At 44.6% G+C, this 25,648-nt stretch overlaps 1 long non-coding RNA gene across 1 annotated transcript in view; it reads right to left on the bottom strand.

Moving 5' to 3' along the window:
* The window catches only part of LOC310844105, a 371,626-nt gene extending 348,533 nt beyond the window's left edge, over nucleotides 1–23,093 (bottom strand). The window contains exon 1 of the long non-coding RNA XR_014563937.1: nucleotides 22,746–23,093. This is a non-coding gene — a long non-coding RNA (uncharacterized lncRNA). The remainder of the gene's footprint in view (nucleotides 1–22,745) is intronic.
* Between the last annotated feature and the right edge of the window lie 2,555 nt (nucleotides 23,094–25,648).

Genomic DNA, 25,648 nt, shown 5'->3' with positions numbered 1-25,648 from the left:
TGTAGCTTCTTGCCCCACATAATAATAATAATAATAAATTTTATTTATATCCCGCCCTCCCCAGCCGAAGCCGGGCTCAGGGCGGCTAACAACAATAAAACAGTACAAAAGTACAGCACAAACAACACTCTAAAATCATTCATTATAAAATTGATTCAAATCAAGCCACTGGCAACCATTGTGCCAGAGCTCCACAAAGATTGCCGAGGGAGGGAGTCAGGTTGTGCCATGGCCAAAGGCCTGGTGGAACAGCTCTGTCTTGCAGGCCCTGCGGAAAGATGTCAAGTCCTGCAGGGCCTTAGTCTCTAGTGACAGAGCGTTCCACCAGATCGGAGCCACAGCCGAAAAAGCCCTGGCTCTAGTTGAGGCCAGCCTAACTTCTCTGTGGCCTGGGACCTTCAAGATGTTTTTATTTGAAGACCGTATGTTTCTCTGTGGGGCATACCAGGAGAGGCGGTCCCGTAGGTACGAGGGTCCTAGGCCGTATAGGGCTTTAAAGGTCAAAACCAGTACCTTAAACCTGATCCTGTACTCCACCGGGAGCCAGTGCAGCTGTTATAGCACCGGGTGAATGTGGTCTCGCAGCGAAGACCCCGTAAGGAGTCTCGCTGCAGCATTCTGCACCCGCTGGAGTCAGTCTCAAGGGCAGCCCCACGTAGAGCGAGTTACAATAATCCAGTCTGGAGGTGACCGTCGCATGGATCACAGTGGCTAGGTCAGGGCGAGAGAGGTAAGGAGCCAACTGCTTAGCTTGGCTGTCCAGATTTCTCAGGAGAAATTCTTTAAGTTCTTTAAGAACTTGCCATAGTTTGCTGTGGTCGACACAGTCAAAGGCTTTTGCATAGTCTTTTTTTTAATTGATTTTAATTCGTTTTGCTACATCAAACATTAAAACAAACGAAGAAAACATACGTAACACATACACAGAAAAAAGAATACATAAAAAGAGAAATAATAATAAAGAAAACAAAATAAAAAACATCTTTTAACATAAGACACCAACAAAATTAACTTACATTAACTAAATAACACACAACACAAATTGACTTCCCTTCATCTCGGTTTGAGAATATATTATATGATTTCTTATCTGCAGTTTCTTTTCCTCAAAAAACTCTTTACATCACAAGTGTTATGTCACAGCTGCTGTGATTTTTAGATTTTTTACCTCTGTTTCCATGTATGTCATAAATTTATTCCATTCTTTATTAAACTTTATGTCTTTTGCATAGTCAATAAACAAGAACTAGATGAAGCAGAAGTCTTTCTGGAGCTTTCTAACTTTCTCCATAATCCAGAGCATTTTTGCAATTTGGTCTAGAATCATAGAATCATAGAGTTGGAAGAGACCACAAGGGCCATCGAGTCCAACCCCCTGCCAAGCAGGAAACACCATCAGAGCACCCCCTGCCAAGCAGGAAACACCATCAGAGCACTCCTTTAAGCCTCTGCTTAAAGACCTCCAAAGAAGGAGACTCCACCTTGGCAGCAAATTCCTTGGCAGCAAATTCCACTGTCGAACAGCTCTTACTGTCAGGAAGTTCTTCCGAATGTTTAGGTGGAATCTTCTTTCTTGTAGTTTGGATCCATTGCTCTGTGTCCGATTCTCTGGAGCAGCAGAAAACAACATTTCTCCCTCCTCTATGTGACATCCTTTTATATATTTGAACATGGCTATCATATCACCCCTTAACCTCCTCTTCTCCAGGCTAAACATGCCCAGCTCCCTTAGCCGTTCCTCATAAGGCATCGTTTCCAGGCCTTTGACCATTTTGGTTGCCCTCCTCTGGACACGTTCCAGTTTGTCAGTGTCCTTCTTGAACTGTGGTGCCCAGAACTGGACACAGTACTCCAGGTGAGGTCTGACCAGAGCAGAATACAGTGGCACTATTACTTCCCTTGATCTAGATGCTATACTCCTATTGATGCAGCCCAGAATTGCATTGGCTTTTTAAGCTGCCGCGTCACACTGTTGGTTCATGTCAAGTTTGTGGTCAACCAAGACTCCTAGATCCTTTTCACATGTACTGCTCTCAAGCCAGGTGTCACCCATCTTGTATTTGTGCCTCTCATTTTTTTTGCCCAAGTGCAATACTTTACATTTCTCCCTGTTAAAATTCATCTTGTTTGTTTTGACCCAGTTCTCTAATCTGTCAAGGTCGTTTTGAAGTGTGATCCTGTCCTCTGGGGTGTTAGCCACCCCTCCCAGTTTGGTGTCATCTGTCCCCTCCCAGTTTGGTGTCTCTGGTTCCTCTGCCCCTTCGAAATCCAGCTTGCACTTCTGGGAGTTCTCGGTCCACATACTGCTTAAATCTGCCTTGTAGAATTTTAAGCATAACCTTGCTAGCGTGTGAAATGAGTGCAATTGTGCGGTAGTTGGAGCATTCTTTGGCACTTCCCTTCTTTGGGATTGGGATGTAGACTGATCTTCTCCAATTCTCTGGCCACTACTGAGTTTTCCAAATTTGCTGGCATATTGAGTATAGCACCTTAACAGCATCATCATTTAAAATTTTAAATAGTTCAGCTGGAATATCATCACTTCCACTGGCCTTGTTATTAGCAGTGCTTTCTAAGGCCCATTTGAGTTCACTCTCCAGGATGTCTGGCTCAAGGTCAACAACCACACTACCTGGGATATACAAGACATCCATTTCTTTCTGGCCTAGTTCCTCTGTGTATTCTTGCCACCTCTTCTACTTCTGTTAGGTCCTTCCACTTTTGTCTTTTATTATGGAAATCTTTGTACAAAATGTTCCTTTCATATCTCCAATTTTCTTGAACAGATCTCTGGTTTTTCCCATTCTATTGTTTTCCTCTATTTCTTTGCATTGCTCGTTTAAGAAGGCCTTCTTGTCTCTCCTTGCTATTTTTTGGAAATCTGCTTTCAATTTCCTGTATCTTTCACTATCTCCCTCGCATTTTGCTTGCCTCCTCTCCCCCGCTATTTGTAAGGCCTCGTTGGACAGCCACTTTGCTTTCTTGCACTTCCTTTTCATTGGGATGGTTTTAGTTGCTGCCTCTTATATAATGTTACGAGCCTCCATCCATAGTTCTTCAGGCACTCTGTCCACCAAATCTAAATCCTTAAACCTGTTCCTCACTTCCACTGTGTATTCACTGTGTATTTAAAATTTTAAAAGATAAGCTTGAATTTTGCTATAAGAAGCTGATGATCTGAAACACAGTCAGCTCCAGGTCTTGTTTTTTGCTGACTTTTTAGAGCTTCTCCATCTTTGGCTGCAGAGACTATAATCAATCTGATTTCGATGCTGCCCACCTGGTGTTGTCCATGAGTAGAGTCGTCTCTTGTGTTGTTGGAAAAGAGTGTTTGTGATGACCAGCTTGTTCTCTTGGCAGAACTCTATTAGCCTTTGCCCTGCTTCGTTTTGAACTCCAAGGCCAAATTTGCCAGTTGTTCCTTTTATCTCTTGACTCTTTACTTTAGCATTCCAATCCCCTCTAATGAGAAGAACATCCTTCTTTGGTGTCATTTCTATAAGGTTTTGTAAGTCTTCCTAGAACTGGTCAATTTCAGTTTCTTCAGCACCAGTAGTTGGTGCAGAAACTTGGATTACTGTGATGTTAAAAGGTCTGCCTTGGATTCGTATCAAGATCATTCTATCATTTTTGCATCCCAGTAGAGCTTTTGCCACTCTTTTGTTGACTCCATTTCTTTTACGGGATTCTTACCCACAGTAGCAAATATGATGGTCATCCAAACTGAATTCGCCCATTCCCGTCCATTTTAATTCACTGATGCCCAGGATGTCAATATTTATTCTTGCCATCTCATTTTTGACCACATCCAACTTACCAAGGTTCATGGTTCTTTCATTCTAGATTCCCATGCAATATTTTTCTTTACAGCATTGGACTTTCCTTTCACTTCCAGGCATATCCGCAACTGAGCAACCTTTCGGCTTTGGCCCAACCACTTCATCAGCTCTGAATCTACTTGTACTTGTCCTGTGCTCTTCCTCAGTAGCATGTTGGACGCGTTCCAACCTGAGGGGCTCATCTTCCAGTGTCATAACTTTTATATGCCTGTTGTCTTTGTCCATGGAGTTTTCTCGGCAGGGATACTGGAGTGGCTTGCCGGTTCCTGCTCCAGGTGGATCACGTTTGGTCAAAACTCTCCAGTATGACCTGTCCATCTTGGGTGCCCTGCTCGGCATAGTTCATAGCTTCAATGAGTTATTCAAGCATCTGGTGCAACGGCTTATTTCCGTTTGATGCGTTCCAGGCAAAGTTTATCTGGTCCTTACTACAGGTCCCAAATTGTGTCCCAAATCCAATCTTTTTTCTGGAAACAGGTGAATGCCCACTTTCCACCAAAGCTTGGTGGGCTGCCTTGAAATACTGGCTTAAGATCTCAGTATTTGGCCTGGGGAAGGGATTACTTGTACATCTAACCAACAAGGAGTTTATCAGTCCATGGCTGACAACTATGGCCAGAAAAGACACCTCGATTGGAATGTCACCATCCCTTTTGTATCAACTGGGCTACGATACTGCCCTTGTATCCCAGAGGCAAAGGCATTGGGACATCTCACATAGTGATCCAGATCAAGATCTAATGCAATCTGTGGCCTGATTGCAGCTGGAATCCAATACAGGCATGACTTTCAGTTAGCCTCATGTCTTAGGAATTTGTCTGGGCCCACCTATCGGCGTTTATTTACCAAAGCTGGATTAAATGTATTTCCATTGGAAGTTCTAAATGGTAGAGTGAGAGGCAATCCCTATCAGAATAGGCTTTGTTTATGTTCTCAGGATGTCAAATGCATGAACCCTATCCTACTGCATTGTGGGCAGTATGAGCAAGCAACTGATCAAACCCTTACTAGCAAATTTGCTGGGAAAATGTGAAGCCTCCCATATTAACTGCCTTCTGGAGGATAGGTCAAATGATATTACACTGACTGTGGCAAAGTTTCTTTCAGAGGTCGCAAGAAACAAAGACCATCGTGCTCTAGACATAACAAAATGACTACCTCAGTCTCTCGTCTTTTGTTTGGTTGTATTACCTGTCTCTTGTTTTGAAACTGTTTTGTGGGTCTATGGACCGCAATAAAGATATATTATGCACATAATATTCTAAAAAGCAGCAAACCCAAGATGATCCATGCTAGGACAAGGCTGTACAGATTGCCATCAAAGGCCATCAAAAGTGAAAGTGAGCCAACTTGCTTTGCCAGTTGCTGCCATGCTTCGCACAATCCCAATCTATCATTGTGCAGTGGCTTTAGCACCTCTTATTGTATAAACCTGTCAAAGAATTATAACATGAAAACAACACAATATGCCTGGGCTGCAAAACAGTTATTGGAAGAGTCCATTTAGTTTCATACTTTTTTTCTGCACCAACTGCCTGACTCCTTAAGAAAAAAATATGACAGGAGTTTTATTATTTACAAGAAATATCACTAAAGGGTAGTACAAAGCAATATTATATATTGTCTATGCCAATGAAGAGAGGTGAGGCTAAAACAACAGAAAGCTGAAAATATTGTTTAAAATTATTCTTGAGGCACACCATTCAGGCCACGATCCCTTTGGCCTATTGTATCTGCATCTTTTTGCAGGTACTCACTTATTTTCAATGTTTGGTTTGGTTTTGATTTATTGTATTTCTATGCCACTTATTCAAATTAAAGTGGCTTACAAACAATAAATAATAATAATGTTAAGTTGTGGGTGAACATATCAGACAACACAGCAATTCTTCAAACAGCTCTTGTTTATTCACAGGCCAGAACAGAACTGAACTGAAGGGTTCAGCCAGCCTGCTTATATAGAGCTCCACTAGAACGCAACAGTAACCATTTTCTGTAACTATTCAATCACTGAACGTCACTTTCAATCCCTTATTTGCATATGTGGACCTGAGTGAAAACTATCTACAGTATCCCCCTGCTGGCCCAGGGTGAGAACTTCAGTAAATAACAAATAACATAATAGAACATCACAAATATAGCATAAATCATACAAAATAATTAACATATCATCAATAAAACAATTGCAATATATAAAACACTATTAACAAAATAGTAACTAAAAGGTAAGCTAAACATCACAATTACAGCAAAAATCATATTATAGCATTAAGAAATGAATAGCAAATCAAGCTGCTGTAAAAATTATTTTTTTTAAATTCCATTGTTGGAAATGTAAAGAACATGAAGGGGCAATTTACCCTGCTTGGTAGACATGTAAAAAAAGCCAAAAAGTATTGAATACAAAAGCACACACTGATACAGAAAATCTTGAAGATTAACTTTCAAATGAAACCAGAATTCTTCCTGTTGGGACTTATGGATATACACTTAGAAAGACTATTGAACTTCGCTTCAGTATTTGATTATGGTGGCAAGACTTTTATATGCACAAAGATGGAAAGACTCATCATTACCAACAATGGAGGTGTGGTTTTTAAATTAATGGACTTAGCTGAGATGTTTAATCAGAGAAAAGTCATTGTTAACTTTTACTAAAGATTGGAAACTTTTATTGACTTTTTGCATGAAAAAGAAATAATGGCTTTGAGGATTGAAGATAATGGTGTTATACTGGAGTGGATAAAATTCAGAGTTCTGGGTTCCACACCTGGAGGGCCAAAGGTTCCAAATCTCTGATTTACACTCAGTGACATCAGTGCCCCGTCCGTGGAATATACCAGCAAGCAAATCCCTGTCCTAAGAGACCTTACCATTTCACAAAGAGGGTTTCTTCCCATGTAAAAGAGCAGCACCAGGTGGGCATTTTTTGTTGTTAAATAATTTTATTAATTTTCAGTTACAAAAGTCCACTATACCCCATATTATACCCATACCAAATAGTAATAGCAATTCAAATACAAATCAATCACATAGCCAATTATAAAATTCATGTGGCCTCCCATGTGCTGTACTTCAAGGTCTACTGATTCCCTTTAATTCTGCCTCCAGATAATAGCTCAAATGAAGTACAATCCACTCTTGATAAAATCCCTTATACCACAGCTACAACGATTGACTTCAATTTGTATCAACACATTTTGTATTTTATAAGTTCGCTAATGAAGTTCTCCTTTCTTCTTCCTGTGTGAGGTATTAATTTTAATCAATTGTTCCTTTATATCTTTATCAAATATGATGTCCATCTTAATTAATCCTGGTCTCCATTGTGTCTTATGGCATTACATAAGATAAACTTTATTCGCATTGGCCGACGGCCATGGCAACATAAAACAAGCAATATATACAAATAAAAAGACAGCAATGGGTAAAAAGGGCAATCAAATGACCAAGATTATCATTCAAATAGTGGCCCGTAATCTCATTGCACCCTTGATAAACCTAGCAACCTTTGCTGCTGTCTGATCATTTTGATATGATGAAAGAAAGAACAGTGTGGCCTCAGATGGGCGGCCTGGGATGGTAAGTAAGAGTGGGGTAATCATCTCATTCCTCAGATCTTTATAAAGGGGACAGGACAGGAGAATATGAGCCACTGTTTCCAGACTGCCATCTCCACAGGGGCAGAATCGTTTCTCAGTTGGTATCTGCCCTCAAGTACGGCAGAGGGCATCACATCCAATCTGGCCAGTGTGAAGGCACATCTGTATTTTGCGATAATTTATACAAATATGGTGCCAGGGAATCAAACTGAGAAGGGGGGGGGAGGCATACCAAGGACAGAATTTCTTTATAATGGCCAGATTGTTCTGTTGCTCTAAGTCCTCCAGACACTGTCCAATTAGCCTTTTTGCTTTAATAAAGCCCATCATGAGAAGTTGATGTGGGTGGAGTCCACAGGAGAGGAGTTTTTGGTGCACAATTTTAAACCACGCACTTTTATTGGGGTACTGTGTCACTAAGGGCAGTAGGTGGATTTAAATTTAGACGGAGCCAATAATTAAAAGTTATTCACCAGGACCAAGCTTCTACAGATGGAAGACTTGCCTCCAGTTATAATGCTGCATTCAGGACACAGGGTGGTACAAAAAAAAAATCTGCCTTAAAATTTTGGATTGGACAGAGGCAAAGATTTGGCTTGAAAAATTTCTAGGACTGCTGGGATGTATTTGCTGCCCTTCGTATGAAAAAATGGGACAACATCTTAGCACTTTGGGCTACTTTTTCTTTAACACATTTTTGGTGTACATCCCATGACCCCGATGCCTGGGAGACTATGCCCAGGTATTTAAAGGCTTTAACCTGCTCAATTGGGTGATTGTCCATGCTCCAGCTATGTGATCTATGTTTCCTTGTGAAAACCATGACTTTGGTTTTCTGATAGTTTACCACCAGCTGTTCTCTCCTGCAGTATACTGAGAATTCGCCTATCAACCTTTTTAACCCCATTTTTGGGATAGGAGACCACATCATCAGCATATAAGAGCACTGAAATTGGTTTTGTGGCTAATTCGGGAGCATGAGACTCCAGAGATGTTAAGCTTTTAACCATGTCATTGATATATAGTTTAAATAAAGCTGGGACTAGAATGCAGCCTTGCTTAACCCCCTTAGTGGCTGGTACAGGGCCTATGAGTTGGCCATTTGTGGAAGATCTTACATACAGTACAGTATCTTTATATAGCCCATTAATCAAAAATAATAAACTTTTATCTATACTGGATGTATTCAATTAGGCCCAGTGTCTTACTTGTGAAATTGAATCAAAGGCAGCCTTCAAATCAATGAAAGCTGCATATAAGACCCCACGGGTTTTCTTGGCGTATTTATCGATAAGATGTGCTAAGACAAAACAGTGATCTATGGTAGATCTGCCTTGCCTAAATCCAGCTTGCTCCTCTGCCAAGATAGCCTCAGCGTCCATCCAACTAGTTAGTTTGATATAGAGGTGTTTTGCCAGATGGGCGGGGTATAAATAATAAATTATTATTATTATTATTGCATATAATTTGCTAGGTATAGGTAAAAGACTAATAGGGCTGTAACTCGCCGGGTCCAATGTGGGGCCCTTTTTATAAATTGAGATGATTATCATATCAGCCCACCCTTTGGGAAATAGGCCTGTTGAATCAATATGGGAGAATATTGTCACCAGCAGGGGGACCCACCACCCCATGTTGGGGTTTTGTTCTGTGGGAATATAATCTATTCCAGGGGCCTTGTTGTTCTTTAGCTGTGCAATCAAATTCTCTACCTCCTCTGTGGTTACAGGTGGCCAGTGAGGTGAAACCTCTGGTTGAATGCTTGGCTTCATAAAACAATGATTGAAAGTATCGGATCCACTCTTGGGGTTCAACGGTACAAATGAGTCCATTACACTCCTGGTCCAGCCTTATGACATTGTTGACTTAGTGTCCCTCTAGAGAGATCTGTTGTCTTTTGTTGTCCAGCTCCTCTGATTGCAGCTTTAAAACTCCATCACCATACTTTCAATCCCAGATGGGGAGTTGCTTGGCGTCCTGCCAAAGCCTTGGCAAGCCACCTCTGCATCCAACCAAAGCAATTAATTATAATTATTCGTAGAAGAGTGATCTGGGGCCCCATCAAAGCCTTGGCCAACCCTGAAAGTGCAAAACCGCCCTCCCCTCCATCAGGGGGAGAAATAAAAATTAACTCTGTAGAGTTTCCAAGTCTTTTTATTATTCCATACTTTTAATTTTCCTCACACAGGAAATTGTAATCAGTCATTGTAATCGGTATCTATATTCCCTTCTCTTTTCATCTTCAATTTCTTTTTTTAAAAAAAGAAGAAGAAGAGGGTTTTTTTGGCATTCTCAGGGGGTGCTGAGTCATTTATGTAACAAAGGATTTATAATGAAGTCATAGGCTCCACCCCCCAAAACATATACAATCTTTTAGGTCAAATGAAGTCATCTTTCCAATTTAAATCTGTAGAACCTTGTAACTGTTTCAATTCGGCAGTTCTTGATCTTGTCCCGTCATTACCAACACGTGTCTGTACATTAATCTTAATTAAACTTTTAATGAACAGCAGTACTGCTGCTTCTTAATGGCGGCATTGGAGGGTTACCAACAGGTGAAGTGCTTTTGCACTCAGTATCTCCCTGCCTCTCTGATTCCATGTAAGAGCAAAAGCCAGGTACCAAGATGATCTGCTAGTGAAGCTCGCTTACAAAGATAATTACCCTCTATCATCTTTGTTTATTCCTTCGCCAATGATCTCCCGTTGTCAAGGGAGCTGCGCCATTAAGGCAACCAGAACCAGAAGCAAGATGGGCATTTTTTGTCAGAATCACAGTAGGAGATGAAAGGGTTAAACTATCCCTCTTCCCCTGCAGCAATCCAACACAACCTTTGGCTCAAATGATATAGATAGATAGATGATAGATATAGATAGATAGATAGATGATAGATATAGATAGATAGATAGATAGATAGATAGATAGATAGATAGATAGATGATAGATAGATAGATATAGATAGATAGATATAGATAGATTAGATAGATAGATAGATAGATGATAGATGATAGATGATAGATAGATATAGATGATAGATGAAAAAAATGTGTGTTAAGATGCAAAGATGCACTTAAAGCCACATTTAGTTTTATCTTCTGGAGGGAGACAAACAAAGACAAGCAATGGTATTATTATGGGGTCAATGCAAGGCAATACTTATTTCCTATCCATTTGGAATAAGAGCTAAAGGGATTACTCAAGCCTGCACAGAAGAAATGGAACTAGAGCTAATGGTTATAGGAAGGGATTTTGTGCAAGGAATGTGAAACCAAATCTGTACAAAATGAGATGGCTAGTCTGGAGAAAAAGAGAAAGATGTATCGAAATCTGCAGCTGAGGGCAAATAGGGTCCTCCCTTAAAGAGGACACTTATTGTGGTGAGACCTGGAAAACTAACACCCAGTGTTGTGGGTGGGTACAATTGGTCAGCCACAACACCCCATTGGTAGGTCCCTCGAAGCTGGGTACAATCTGGCCAATGGGACGCAGTCCAAACAGTTTGAGGGACCTTTTAAAGCTCATGCATATGACCCTTTGGGCACGTGCATTCAGAACACCCGCCCACCTCTCCCTGCTTTTAGGGCTTTGCGCTTGACTTTGCTATGCTGTCGTGTGTCGTCTGTAATTGGGACAGGGGCACAGCAGGAATTTCCCCCACTTGGCTGATTGGCTGTTGCCTTTTGGGTTTCGCCTGCCGCGTAGCAAATCGTCAAAACTTGTAAGGTTGCAGATAGGCTCTGGTTCAGGTGATAGGGATGGGAGAATGCTCTTGCCATCCCTATGTGAAGGCTATTCTGTTAAAGGAATCCAGGAACTCGATGGTTTGGTCAACCCCTGAGAGGGGGTTGTGCCTATGCCTGAGTCCAGGGGGACATCTGGGTGGTGGAGATAGCCCATTTCCGGCTTTCTGCTTATCCAGGTGTTCACCCTTGGCTGACCTATGCTGGAACCCTGGGTCAGCGCTACCTGCATGGCAGGGAGCTAGTCAACCCAGAGCCTATGCAACCAGTCACTTTCTGTAATCAATAAAGTTGTGGCCTAAATTCTGCCAAAAACCAAAACCAAAATTTGAGTCATATGTGAATTTATTTAAGGGGGGGGGGTCTGGGTCTGAACACACAAAATTGTACCAAGTTCACATATGTCTGTTTTTTGCAAAGTAATTCCCCTGCTTAAACCACTGTTTCCCAACTGATACAGGCCTCCAGCAAGCTTGGGATGTATAGGCCTTGTGCTTTTGAGAACTGGACCACATTTCCTAAAAGCCCCAAACCCTATTAAGAAGTCTTCCTGAGTACGGATCTGGTGAGGAGCCGTTGCCTCAGACCCTTTCCCAATATTCAGATAGGAAGAGAGAGCAAGCAAGGGCGATGCTTTCAAGAGACCAAGATCTGAAATATTGATTCAGTCACATTAATTGAATTTTTGCCTCAAGAAGTGATTACAAAAATGTTGCTCCAATATTAATTTGTATCTGCTTTGGATAAGATTAACATTAATTTCTTTGCCAGTCCCCATTACTCCTTTATTATTCATTAGCATCTCTTGTTGCAAGTGTAAGAGACCTTGATGAAGCATGTTTATTCATAGACTAACCTTTTTAAATAATTCCAACAGCTCTCTAACAGAAACCTTCCTGGAATGCTGAATATCTCGGCTTTGTTTCATTATTCACTCCTTGCGCTCTGTCCTCCATTTGAGATGCGGAACATGAATCATCCTTCTTTCCCCATTGCTCTTTTCTTCCTCCCGAAATGTCCTCTGCAGTCTGATCCCAAAGGAGGCTGTGCATTGCAAGCAAGAATAATCGTCTCTGGTATAATATACACATATCTAATTTCTACCTATGTTGGGATGCAATTATTGATTCACACCAAGATTTTCTTCCTATCTTGTGCTGTGTTTTAGTTCATTGCTGCCTTGCTTTTTATTTGAATATTTGGTAGTAGCCTCTCTGATAGATGCTGTAGAGGTGACATTTTATCTCTTCACGGTGCATGTAAACTTGTGAGCTCATTTTGCAAGCAAACAATGGACAGTGAAGAAATGAGCTTAATAAATGATTCTCTTGCTACCACAGGTTCTGTATCTAAACACTGGGTCCTATATCTAACCACTGACACATTTCATTTGTGTTAAATGCACATCTTTCTGAAATAGTGGATTGAAACATTATTTCTATTATACTTTAATGTTTTCACATAAACATTTTGTCCGTGTTTAGATATAAAACCTATTAGCTGATATCATAAGAGAACCATTCACAAATGCCTTTTCTGATACATTTTGTTAAAAATGCATGTTAAAACTATGCAATCCAGCATGAGAGTCTCATGCACAAACCCCATTGAAACCTTTGTTCTGAATTGTATCATGGATTTCCTGCCAGATGAGTTAGGAAAATTAAGCCTTAATACACTGGCCTTTTCCTTTTACCCAAGAGGATTGTTTTCCTGCATGCCAAACGAAGCAAAAGCAGTGTTGGTGTGTCATTGCTCATGAACTGCAGCTCACAGCCTCCCTCCCGATCTGTATCCCATTCCAATCTAACAGCCTGTAGATGCACCTGCCTTTAGCATTTCAACTGACAGGTGAAGAATGATAATAGATTGTTAGTCAAGGGCTGAAAGGTGCAACTGGCTGAGGGAACTGTGCCAGAGTTATCAATATTAGTATTTATTAGGGAGTGATTGATTCCTATCATTTGAAACTGCCTCCTATAAAATCATGTTGGTAACATTTCAAAGGAGAGCAGGCATTTTTATTAATTGTCCCAAAGCCACCCCCAAATAACTCACAACGCACACTTAATTTTTGTTTAACGTTTTTGGCACAATTTTGGCCACAACTTTATTTAAATACAAAACCGTGAGTGGTTGTTTAGGCATTGGTTAAGACTATCTGTCCCCCCGCCTGGGGACAGAACTGACTTCCGGGCACCACTGAAAGACAGTGCGGGGGAAAGCAAGTCGGGGAGAAATGGAGCTGAGTCACAGACCCTCAATTCTCATCCGCATGCTCCCCGAAGGCTTGCCGGCCCTAGTCCCATTCCAGGGATTGGACGAAAAGATGGCAAGCCCCACGGTTCCTTTAACGGAATTCCCTTTCTGCAGCAACCATGGAAGGGCAGGCCCAGCCTATCCTAACCCCTCCTCCACCAATTTATAACCAATGCCTAACCACCAATCGAGCCCTTTACACTCGCCACCAACCAGTTACCGCATCCAACCAAACATCATTCACCAGTACAGAGAGACGTACTCCATCACTGCGGTAAAGGGCCAGAGCCTTGAAGGTAATATCCGGGCGGGAAATAACCAATCCACCCAAATCTACCACCTTCTTACACACTGCGGAATTAATGTGCTTCCTGGCCCTTTCAGCAGCCTCAGGTCGAGAAATGCCGTGCCAATTGCGCCTATGCAGCAATTGTGACCAAAATATTTTAACTGTGGGTATTAAGGTCACCAATTCCCCCAAGTCTCTCTGAATCGTGGAGCGCAAAGTTAAGCAATCATAAGTTGCCACATCGTTCTCCCCCAGCTGAACCACAATTGCCATGGGGGGGGGCCATCCGAAAGCACCCTCTGCTTAATTAGCTGGATGAATTCGCTCCACTGCATTCTGCGCCTGGACATCCACAACACCTGCACATGCTGCGGGAGGCCAAGACCCAGTCCCCTTCCAGACTGCCTACCTCTGATGCCAGCCCAGTAAACGATGCTGTGCCCCACAATCCAGATGCGGACTGGAGCTAGAAACATGGGCAGGAAAGCCGAGATGGCGCCCCCAGTCCAGACTCGTCAGGGTGCTTGCCAGCTCAGTGCATGATGCTGTGGCCGACAATCCAAATGCGCACAGCTGCTCCTATGAAAAAAGGAATAACGGACAGGCATCAGCACAGGCATCATTGGTGATGCTTCCTGACATAACCTTTGTCAACGTCAGACTTCCAATGACCCGTATTCACAATCCTGTCTACTAACAGGCCCCAGTGTGCAGCCTTTGCAGCAGCACCTATTTGGAAGGAATGAGGCGTGTTCAGCGGTAGGCAAGCCGCAGGCTGCAATAACTGGCGCACGACGTGACCAATTAGATGCCTGTCGAACCGGAACCCATTTCTGTGCACTAGGATCGAGCCAGCCCCCAGGGGAACGAAAAGCCAAATATTTCCGGTATCCAATAACAGGGCAAGGGCCCACCTCACCTGTGACTGGAAGCCTGATGGTGGCAACCCTGCTCACTAGGTCTGACTTAGAGCTCCAGACACTTATGACAAGCTCCAAAGCAGATAAGGAAAAGTCCTGAGGCAATAAGCCTCCAAACTCTCAGCCCCGTGCTGGCTCCAACACAATTTCCCCAACCCTCAGTACACCAAAATTACAATGGAATACTGAAATAAGTCTCGTCATGATCTTGAACCAGCCGACAAGTCTTAACTTGTTGCGGATACTGCATAGGTCAAAGATTGACTGGCTTCCTGCCTGCTGTCCTGTGAAGGTTGGAGCCTATTCCAACCTTCCGATACCCTCGCACGACACACTTTTAGAAGGGTCTCTGAAAAATTAAAGCTTTACTCTATGGGGGCCAAGATGGCGTCTGGCACTCTTCTTAGCTGCACCACTGCTGCCCGTGCCGGTAAAAACCTCCTCCAGCCTCTTTGGCCCTCTTAGCAGAGTTTACACAGCGGTGAAACACTGTTGCTTGTGTGGGAATAACTCAGACTGCAAAGCAGGCTTTTCTCTGATCTCCAATAGCCTTTAATCAGTAGAATAACATCGTACATTCAGCCCGGCGAATTGGCTGGCATTCTCGCCGCTTCTCCGCAAAAGCAAAAGGAAGAAGACACACAGAGGAACACTCCCCTCTGTGAACATAGCCACGCCTCAGAATGTGAGACGTCACTCAGAACTGTTTAACCCTGTCAGTTCTGATTCTCCTCACACCCCCTCTCGTCTCGCATCCTGAGGGAAACTGTGAGGACACATCTACAGATCTCTTTGAGGTCAACTCCTTTCCCATTGCCTCTTGCCCCTTCCTGGCTTCTGTCTCAGGCAACTGTTGAACCTCCTTAAAACTCCCAGGTTCGCACTGTGCGAAACCAACGCACGCACTGGTGACCTGAAACCTCTCAGGTGGAACCCCCTTCGTGGTGCATGCAGACCGTCTGAGCACTGTCTCAGGTGCTCCTTCTGGCCCACTGGGGCCAGCAAGTGATTCACTGGTACCTGAAGACTCCCCCTCTGACTTACTGCGTCTTCGGGCCTTCTGAACTTTGCTAACGGGAGACGAAGGCTCACTCTTGGGCTCTCTTTTAACAACCTGTGGAGATGCCCAATCCTGTTCTTGACACTGGTCAGAGACCTGGTCCTCATCAACAGGTTCAGCTTCTGCCTCTCCCTCCTCCTCAGAATCAGACAGACATTCTGAGAGAACGTCAGGATTCGCATGGATCCTTGACCAACCATTCTGCTCACAGAACTCAGCATTTCTGCTAACTAGAAGCCTGGACTGATCACCATCTGGATATGCAAACTTCCACCCCTTTGCCCCAGGCTCATACCCACAAAAGATCATTTTCCGGGACCTCGGGTCACCCTCCTTTCGTTGAGCCTTTGGCACAGGCACCCAGGCTTGTGTACCAAACACACGGAAGAAATGCAGCTTCGGCTTCTGTCCGTGGAGTAAGAAATACGGGGTGTCACCTACCACTGAATTGTAGGACCTGTTCATCGTGAAATTGGCCGTCTTTATTGCCTCCCCAAAAAAACTTTGAGGCAAACCAGAGTCAAACAGTAAAGTGTTAGCTGCTTGAGCTAGTATTTTGCTCCTGCGCTCCGCCACACCAATCTCCTGAGGAGAATTAGCACCCGTCAACCAGTGACGTATTCCGTTCTGGCGGAAGAAACTCTGCAGAGCAAACCCAGTGACCTCTGCGCCTCGGTCACTCTGAAACCCCTGCACCTTGGTGGAAAACTGTAGTTCCACTGCCACAACCCAATCTTTGATCAGTTGCGCTGCCTCGCTTTTCCGTCTCAGCGAGAAGACCCAGCCGGTTTGGGTAAAATCATCTGTCAGCGTCAGCGCAAATCTGGCCCCGCCCAGACTCTCTGGCATGGGCCCAAAAAGGTCTGAGTGCACAAGCTCAAAAGGCTTTGTGGTTACCCTCTCCAACCTGGGATAACTGCACCCTTTTACCTTTGCCCTTCTGCATGCCCTACAATCTAGGGATTGGTAACATGCTTTTATCCTGCACCCTACAGTGTACTGGGGCAACTTTTGGATATCTTCCCAAGAGCCATGTGACATTCTCTTGTGCCACAAATGAGCACATGAATCATGAGTGGGAACGTTTGCACACTTGACCTGTGCTCCCTCGGCGTCCCTCTCACCCTCCAGAGGTGTCTCCAAAATAAAGAGATTGTTCTGACATTCAACACTGACGAGTTGCCTCCCACCCCTGGAAATAGAACAGACATCATTTTCAAAGCAAGCCTTGTACCCCTCCTGTAAGAGACAAGATACAGATAACAGACAATGTTTCATCTCAGGCACAACGTAGACCTCCAGCTCCGCCTGCAAGAAAGAAACAAACACATTTCCAACAGTGGTCAAATGTCTTTGTGACCCATCAGCAAAAATAACTGTTTTCCCAGCTGAAACAGCCCTGCAGTTCCACATCTCTCCACAAGGTGGCGCTGGCATCAGGTGATGACTCGCTCCAGAGTCTATGACCCAGCGCAGCACTCTCTCCTCACTGGAGTGGTCCTTTATCGTTGCCATAGCAGCAGCTAGGTGATAAGGATTGTCCTCCACACATCCTGTGTCACATCCTCCCTGCGCTTTCCCACGCTGGCCTCCTTTCCTGGACTGGCTGCCATGGAAACCTGGCTGGCTGCCATGGGAAGCGACCTTGGAGACATCCTGCCCAGCCTCTCTGGCTCTCCAGGGGCAGAAACGACGCAGATGGTCAGGAGAATTGCAGATAAAACAGCGACGAGTGGAAAAAGCCTGAACTGTGCCTTCCGCTGGCCTGCCCCCCCCCTGCAACCAGATGGGCTCCCTGTGCCAGCTCGGCCCTCTCTTAGACGGCGTTCCTGTTCGTCACTCAAGCGTCCAGTCACATACTGGAGCGTAAGAGCTGTAGGATCCATCAATTCCAAAGTTAGACACAAATTGTCATAACTTTTGTCCAAAGAGCTGAGCAAAATATAAACTTTCAGTTCCTCAGAAAGTTGACTTGCAACAGACTCAGCTGGTTGAAAACAGAAAGCATCTCAGTCACATGCTGTCTGATGCTATCCCCAGGACGCAGCCTCATCTCAAACAAGCGTCTGGTAGTGTGGATCTTTGCCCCAGCTGTGGTCCTGTGAGGCACTCTCTCTAGTGCCTGGTAGGCCTCATGAGCAGTCTCCAGCCCCTCTACCACAGGTAGCTGCGAACCCTCCAAACTGAGCACGATAGCTCCCAGGGCTTTGTGATTTCTTCTCTGCGAAGCATGGGCAGCTGCAATATCTGCTGCCGAAGCACCAGCCGCCGCTTGCTGTGGAGGCCCTTGGACCGCCTCCCACAGACCCTTGGCTACCAGCCATGGCTTCAGCTTCCTGCTCCACTCCTCCCAATTCTTTCCATCTAATTTTTGAAAAGGGACGGAGAATGAATCCTGGCCGTCTGCCATCTTCTCCCCCGGGGCTCAGCATACTCATGTAACAGCAGATGCTCCGGCACCCAGTTCTGCAGACCAGCTCCTCCCAGCGAGCTCCTCACTGCCTCAAACGTTAGGCACAGCTCCAACTGGCTCCAGCGTCTCCTCAGCTGGCTTCTCCCACACACAGACACATCACAGCAACAGCTTCAAAGCTTGGCTGACTTCCATAACCTATGGGGGCCAAGATGGCGTCCGGCACTCTTCTTAGCTGCGCCACTGCTGCCCGTGCCGGTAAAAACCTCCTCCAGCCTCTTTGGCCCTCTTAGCAGAGTTTACACAGTGGTGAAACACTGTTGCTTGTGTGGGAATAACTCAGACTGCAAAGCAGGCTTTTCTCTTATCTCCAATAGCCTTTAATCAGTAGAATAACATCGTACATTGGCTGGCATTTTCGCCGCTTCTCCGCAAAAGCGAAAGGAAGAAGACACACAGAGAAACACTCCCCTCTGTGAATATAGCCACGCCTCAGAATGTGAGACGTCACTCAGAACTGTTTAACCCTGTCAGTTCTGATTCTCCTCACATACTCTAGCAGACATTGCAGCGGACTGAATTCTGATAGTTTTAACACTGCATCCGATCTGCAGCAGGTGGGCGAATTACTGCAGGTCCTGCTCAGAGGATGGGGGCAGTTTCCACTGAATGGCCGAGGACTGCCAGCTAAATTTTAAGAAATCAGTCCAGGCCTTCTCATAAAACCTGAAAGCGGATGGGGAAACGTAAGCTACTACTCCTCATAATTATTAATTGTTGCCAAGTGCCACAGGAGCTCCAGAAAATCCGGCTATAGCTGGGCGTCCAGAGCCCAGGATCTGAAGCTCTCCAACTGAAAAAACGGGATAGAGCGACAGCAAAAACATTAGATGATCCCAAAATAAAGCGAGCAGAAACGCAATATTAAACCTTAAGCAGTGCGAAGACTCTGCCAGAGCTTGAGGACCGTTTTGCCAGGACTCTCACACTGCCTGGTTATCAGACCAAGACAGACCCGACGGTCCCTAAACTCCTCAGTCCAGATGTGCGCTGACACTACAATGGGAAAAACTTGAGAAAAGTTAGGTTACATGTGATTGCCTTGCCCTGCCAGGCTCAAGGCCACTGTACATGATGATGGAGGGACCCCGGGCCACGAGACCACCTGGCCAAGCAGGAATGGAAGGGGCAGCCTGGAGCAACCACCCTGCATGCAAAATTTAACTGACCTAGGAATGATAGGATCTGACAACGCAGCACTTGCTTCAGAGGAAGTATTACAAGAATAACATCCTTCAAGGCAAATGTTTGAGCAGATGTTTGAGCAACGGTATCCAGCTAGCCCCCAAATATGTTAAAAGGGGCAGTAGGACCCACTGTGCTCCACTGCCAACAGAACACCCAGCTCCTCAGGGAATAAAGGGGCATCTAGTAAGCTAAGCAGAGGCTGGTGTCACATGAACCAGCCAGTAAAATAATCCACATAACGATACCCCCAGTTAAACGAGTCATGACTCGCAATGTTCAATCCAGAAAGGTGCTAAAGGACTCAAGTGCTGCACAGCCTATTGAGCAACCCACTAGCATCGCCTTATCAATATAAGGACCAACCAATTAAAGCCTAACTACTTAAAATCTAGAAAGCGAACCAGCAGCAGCCTAACAGCCGATTCAATATCGCATAATGCCAACAAGGCACCTCCTCCAATTTGTTGGTAAGCTCAACTGCCTGATCCAAAGATGCATATTTCACGGAACAATTCCGGAGGGATAGCATCATTCACTGAGGTGCCTTTGGGATGCTGGGTGAGATCCCATGGACAGTAATACTAAAAGGAAAGGGAGTTCATGATGGCTGGGAGTTTGTTAAGAGGGAGATAGTAAAAGCACAACTTCAGGCAATACCAATGAGACGGAAACATGGAAGGTGCCTAAAGAAGCCAGGGTGGCTATCTAAAGAACTTTTAACTGAGTTAAGATTAAAAAAGGATGTATACAAAAAATGGAAAAGGGGGGAAACCACCAAAGAGGAATTCAAACAAATAGCCAGCACGTGTAGACACAAAGTCAGAAAAGCTAAAGCACAGAATGAACTCAGGCTTGCTAGAGAGGTTAAAAGCTACAAAAAAGGCTTTTATGGGTATGTTCGTAGCAAAAGGAAGAACAAAGAAACAGTGGGGTCACTCAGAGGAGAAGATAGTGAAATGCAAACAGGGGACACAGAAAGGGCTGAACTCCTCAATGCCTTCTTTGCCTCAGTCTTCTCCGATAAAGAAAACAATGCCCGACCTGAAGAATTTGGAGCAAATGATTCAGCAGAGGAAACACAGCCCAGAATAACTAAGGAGATAGTACAAGAATACTTGGCTAGTCTAGATGTATTCAAGTCTCCAGGGCCAGATGAACTGCATCCAAGAGTATTAAAAGAACTGGCAGATGTGATCTCAGAACCACTGGCAGTCATCTTTGAGAATTCCTGGAGAACAGGCGAAGTCCCGGCAGACTGGAGGAGGGCAAATGTTGTCCCTATTTTCAAAAAGGGGGAAAGAGAGGACCCAAATAATTACCGCCCAGTCAGTCTGACATCAATACCAGGGAAGATTCTGGAGCAGATCATTAAGCAAACAGTCTGTGAGCACCTAGAAAGGAATGCTGTGATCACCAATAGTCAGCATGGATTTCTGAAAAATAAGTCATGTCAGACTAACCTGATCTCGTTTTTTGACAGAATTACAAGCCTGGTAGATGAAGGGAATGCAGTGGATGTAGCCTACCTTGATTTCAGCAAGGCATTTGACAAGGTGCCCCATGATATTCTTGTAAAGAAGCTGGTAAAATGCGGTCTTGACTATGCTACCACTCAGTGGATTTGAAACTGGCTGACTGACCGAAACCAAAGGGTGCTCATCAATGGTTCCTCTTCATCCTGGAAAAGAGTGACTAGTGGGGTGCCACAGGGTTCTGTCTTGGGCCCAGTCTTATTCAACATCTTTATCAACAACTTGGATGATGGACTCAATGGCATCCTGATCAAATTTGCAGATGACACCAAACTGGGAGGGGTAGCTAACACCCCAGAGGACAGGATCACACTTCAAAACGACCTTGACAGATTAGAGAACTGGGCCAAAACAAACAAGATGAATTTTAACAGGGAGAAATGTAAAGTATTGCACTTGGGCAAAAAAAATGAGAGGCACAAATACAAGATGGGTGACACCTGGCTTGAGAGCAGTACATGTGAAAAGGATCTAGGAGTCTTGGTTGATCACAAACTTGACATGAGCCAACAGTGTGACGCGGCAGCTAAAAAAGCCAATGCAATTCTGGGCTGCATCAATAGGAATATAGCATCTAGATCAAGGGAAGTAATAGTGCCACTGTATTCTGCCCTGGTCAGACCTCACCTGGAGTACTGTGTCCAGTTCTGGGCACCACAGTTCAAGAAGGACACTGACAAACTGGAACGTGTCCAGAGGAGGGCAACCAAAATGGTCAAAGGCCTGGAAACGATGCCTTATGAGGAACGGCTAAGGGAGCTGGGCATGTTTAGCCTGGAGAAGAGGAGGTTAAGGGGTGATATGATAGCCATGTTCAAATATATAAAAGGATGTCACATAGAGGAGGGAGAAATGTTGTTTTCTGCTGCTCCAGAGAATCGGACACGGAGCAATGGATCCAAACTACTAGAAAGAAGATTCCACCTAAACATTAGGAAGAACTTCCTGACAGTAAGAGCTGTTCGACAGTGGAATTTGCTGCCAAGGAGTGTGGTGGAGTCTCCTTCTTTGGAGGTCTTTAAGCAGAGGCTTGACAACCATATGCTTGGCAGGGGGTTGGACTCGATGGCCCTTGTGGTGTCTTCCAACTCTATGATTCTATGATTCTATGAAATATGGATCAGGTGGAATTATATGGGGCTTTCTTAGGGACGATCCCCAAAGGGGATAATGAAAATCGGGACTAGAAGGAGAATCAAGGGGATCCTACCATACGTCCCAATGCAAGCTGCTTCCTAACCTTCTTTCTGGCTACCACAGGTAGCTCTCTAACTGGCTTTTGAGTTGCTGTATTCTGAGCCACTGGCTGAAAAGCCAGAGGAATCCCAAACCTTGGGAAAACCCTTCCCACAAGCACAAAGCTATTGACCCATCTAGATAACCTTTTAGCCAGACTTTCAAGGGAGATATTTTTATGGAAATATGGGTGAGAGGTATTGAGTTATTGCTTGCCAGCCCTCGCTTGGGCAAGATGCCCTGCCTTGTGTTGCCACCATGATGTGTAAATTTACAGGACCACCACTGGCCAGAAACCCTAAAGAAGTCCCAACAAAGCTGCCACCAGGCCAGCTTCCTGCATACCAGCTTCAGGTTCTATTGCTCAGGGAATTTCCATTTGAAATGTGGAGCTGCACAAGTGGTCCACATGTTTTGTCCCTGCGATCCTAGCGAGCTAAGGGGATGATGGCAGCCCTGCGTCTAACATTCCCATCATAGTGAATTACCACTTACAGAATAGTGGGGTTGGAAGGGACTCCGAGGATCATCTAGTCCACTCTCCCACAATATACTACTACTACTACTACTACTACTACTACTACTAATAATAATAATCTATTTGTACCCCGCCCATCTGGCTGGGCTTCCCCAGCCACTCTGGGCAGCTTCCAACAAAATATTAAAATACAGTAATGCATCAAACAGTAAAAGCTTCCCTAAACAGGGCTGCCTTAGATGTCTTCTAAAAGTCTGGTAGTAGACATCTGGTGGGAGGGTGTACCACAAGGCATGTGCCACTTCCGAGAAGGCCCTCCACCTGGTTCCCTGTAAATTGGCTTCTCACAGTGAGGGAACCACCAGGGAGGCCCTCGGCGCTGGACCTCAGTGTCCGGGTAGAGTGATGAGGGAGCATGCAGCTGTCCCATACAGGGACCAATCCTGCAACCTAGGCATTACCGGACCATACGCTGACCAGCTGAGCTATCCAGGATGATCCCTAAAGACCTGGAACAGCCTCACCCCGACCCCTGGAGAGGTCCAAGGTGATGTCTGAATCATCATCAGAGCCCAGTGATGATTTCCCTGCAAGGAGGTGTAAGCATCATCCCCGCTCTGCTTTTTCCTGCCTCTGAAGACGCTTCCTTCTAGAAGAAGGCACCTGGGACATCAACAAGTCATCCTCTGCAGGAGAGGCAAGCTCTGGAGGCATCTGCAAAGGCCCTGTCATAATCTGCAAAAAGAAAAAACCTAACAATGTGAGGAACAGGTGAAACCAATGCTTTGTGCACCACATGGGGACGCTATTCAGGCCAGAAACGCTGCCAGAGGCCATCAAATTCTAGGGCCAAGCGGGCCAAGCCCTAGGATCACCTGCTAGGCCAGACATAAATGTTTCTAATGAGATAACAAACTTGAGGCAGCCCACCGCCTGTCCAAGTACCCCTGCTTGCCCTTTAGAGGGAAGCACCTCCTCAAGAAACCCAAAGTTCTTTTGGGGAGCAATATCACAAATGGGCCAAACTACCCAGCAACAAATTAGTCCAAAAGGAGCAGCCTGTTTTGCTTTGTTATAACAATGGCTAAGTGGGGGATATGAACCCTGTCTCCCAGGTCCTAGTCCTGTACTCTAGCCACTAAGCCACAATGGCTCGACTCTAAAACGGCAGTCGCCACTATCAGGGAAAAACAAACTTGAAGAAAATAAACTTGTTCAGAAACAGCATAGTTAAAGAGCATACAAAGAGTGCTCATTGGAGGCACAGAGAGCCTCTGGCTCCACTCTGTCTGCCTAAGATATACATTAGCAACAAGTGAGCCTGCAAACAAACAGATACATTCTGAGAGAGAGAATGAGTCACATGTCACAGAAACTTAACAATTTACTGTACTGATAACTGTAGCAGGCTTAGGTCTGAATGATATCTGCAGGCCGTGAAGGCCGTGCAGGCCTCCCTGCTTCTGCTCTCTGCCTTTTTGTCTCATTGCAATATTAAAGGAACTCAAATTAGTGCTCCCGCCCAAGGCTAGATTAAAATTTGGCCAACAGCACTGCAGGCACCCAAAATAAAGCCAACCTATGGGGATACTATAAATGAAGGTGATTCCTGGTAACCTGCCCTGACTAGCCCCACAATTAAACAGGCGAAAATGGGGAAAACCTTTTTGCAAAAGAAACCCCTAATGGGGGCTCTCTCCCTATTGGGAAAGGCAAGCCCAGGAGGATTATGCACAGGCAGTGCTCACAGATACAGGGAGAATCTTCCCAAAGGGCAGGGTAAGGGGTGGGGTGGGAAATCAAACAGGAAAAAGGGGAATTAAATTAATTAAGGGACTAGGGAAGATTAAAAAGAAGGGGGAAATAAAGAAATGTAACCAACAATGAGACAATGAGAAGATCGCTCTACTGTCCTCCAGACGGTCCAAGTGCTCCAGGTGATCCGTTGCACGCAGCAAAGAGAAAGCTCCAGGCTGCGTGCAGAGTATTTAAACATTTTACCCCTCCCACCAAAATTGCAACATAACTTTTACCCCAGCAACCCAGTGAACCAATCACTGCCCCAGGCCATCTTTGGAGACCCTGCCTGGTAACAGCAGACCCCACCACAACACGTGCTCTCCATGAAGGAGAACACGCTATATGAGAATGATCTATGGCAATAAAGCAGTATTCATCATCTGCTACGCACCTGAAACTATAATTTTCAAATTATTGCCTTGCCTTCTTCTCTCTTGCTCTGCCAAAGCACCTGTCAGTCCTTAGGCTTTGCCCTCACCAAGAAATATCTTAGGTCAGTGTCTGGAGTCCAGCAAACACAAAGTGTGCTTTGCTCCTTGCTCCCACCCTGTATCAAGGGCTGCTTTTGTGCATGCAATGGAAGTTTGCTTGTGTCCTCAAAATCACTTCTGGGGGATTAGGAGTTTACAGGTGTATGCATAGGCCTTTTTCATACTCAGACAGAATGTGTGGCTGTCAGGGGGCAAATTCCTCTCTACCTCCACACATTCCATCTATGAGTTTCCTTTCTTAAGAGACCAATGGATATAATAAAGAAATAAATATTATGTGAGCGAAGAGCCTTCGACCTTTGCTTAATCTGTTTGTTAAACCACTAAATGCTTTTGGAGAATTGGTTGCATTGCGAAAGCAAACAGTGAGGGAGATATTCTCTCCCTCTCTCAGTTGAACATGCAGCTCTCACTGTCTCAAAGTGCTGAGACTTATATTCGTAATCCCTATTAATGCTACTATAAATTCTGGCTTTGACTACAAGCCTCCCACAGTCTTCAGAACACATACACTTTTCTTCCCACTGTCTTTGCCTTCCATGACAGCCAACAAAGATAGATAAAAATGCAAAGCAGTTTTACCCCCATTTGCACAGAAAACCAATCTTTTCAAAAATATAAGTGAACAGACAGGAAACAAAAGCACATGGCTTATCAAATGAATTATGCCAGCCTCTTTGGCTTTATTGTAGTTATTAATATAGCAATGCATCCAATATACAGATCTAATAAAAATATTAA

The sequence above is a fragment of the Podarcis gaigeae genome (genome assembly GCF_964106915.1).
Source record: "Podarcis gaigeae genome assembly, chromosome: 4".
Taxonomy (NCBI): Eukaryota; Metazoa; Chordata; class Lepidosauria; order Squamata; family Lacertidae; genus Podarcis; species Podarcis gaigeae.
The sequence above is the reverse complement of the archived record's forward strand: the minus strand, read 5'-3'. Positions and strand labels throughout refer to the sequence as shown.